We start from the raw sequence: 1,145 nt of genomic DNA on the forward strand, positions 1-1,145 counted from the left end.
TTCCACACATGTAAAGCAGCCTGCAAGAGCAGGTTGTGGGAGTGAGAGAGCCGTCCAGTCTCCAGGTAAAAAATATAGAAGTGGAATAATTTATAAACACACAGAATAGTAAATAATGTGGACATTATTAGCATTACCTGACGTGCTGTTATGCTCATATCAGTTCGAACCATATATAATGCAACAAGGACCTCATTGCGTATCTCTCTACCAAGCACCTCAATGATTGCACGCCCATGTGCCTCAGTACTTGCACCTTCATCATCACTACCACCCTCGAGAAGTGCTTTCCCAGATGTCCCAGCAACCTGGAGAAATAGACAAAGTTAGATAAACAACAAAAAATTTCACAATGGTAACTTTGAAAAGGATGCAAAGCATATACCTTGAATAACAGATCACCCAACAATTCTACAGAGCTTTGTCTGATACGCCAACTATCACTAAAAATGCCATCCTCCACAGCGGGAAGGAGCAGAGGCAAAGACCTGACATGAGACAGTAATGTTATTACAGACTAAAATTGGCAACATTATATTTCTTTGCAACTTATTTCCGAGTCCTTGGTGGGATTAAGGCTTGATATGTTGTTGTTTATTAATCACATACTCCACTCCAGATTTAATTGGAGAAAGTATATAGGATCACAGGTCCAAAAAAAAAAAAATGCACAAAAACCATACGTTGTTGCATAATGGTGAACCAAGACATGACCAGCACTGAGAGCAGCATCTCGTACAGATTCATTCTCATCAGCAAGACCTGTATAATGTGGAAGGAGACAATATAGAAAACAGACAGAATAATTGGAAGAGACATTGCAAATTTAAAATGTATAGTGAAATAAGATATGTGTAAACATGCCCAAAAACAGAACATGAGGTGAAACCAAATATTTACCATCTAAGATAGCAGGTAACACCTGCTGCAAATAGTTCTGAAGAAAACCTCTCAAAGTGGCCACTTAGCTGCTGCTTCAGCTGAAGCAAACCTCTCTACACTCTACTTGGTTCTAGAACATTGTCCGTGTTCCAGCAATTTGATTAGTTTAACGAGAATGGTTTACTCTAATTTTATTCCTGATTAATCAATTCCAATCAAAATTTCCATCCATTTGGCCTCCCAAAGTGGCCCTCAAAGTTGAC

General features: G+C 39.0%; 1 long non-coding RNA gene across 1 annotated transcript; it reads right to left on the reverse strand.

Moving 5' to 3' along the window:
- Nucleotides 1-212: 212 nt before the first annotated feature.
- LOC127811025 (uncharacterized) lies at nucleotides 213-944 on the reverse strand. The gene is made up of 4 exons (XR_008025619.1): nucleotides 901-944; nucleotides 684-762; nucleotides 386-488; nucleotides 213-308 (listed from the first exon to the last, which is right to left on the reverse strand). It is a non-coding gene; the product is annotated as an uncharacterized LOC127811025 (long non-coding RNA).
- Between the last annotated feature and the right edge of the window lie 201 nt (nucleotides 945-1,145).

The sequence above is a fragment of the Diospyros lotus genome, chromosome 10, assembly GCF_014633365.1.
Source record: "Diospyros lotus cultivar Yz01 chromosome 10, ASM1463336v1, whole genome shotgun sequence".
Lineage (NCBI taxonomy): Eukaryota > Viridiplantae > Streptophyta > Magnoliopsida > Ericales > Ebenaceae > Diospyros > Diospyros lotus.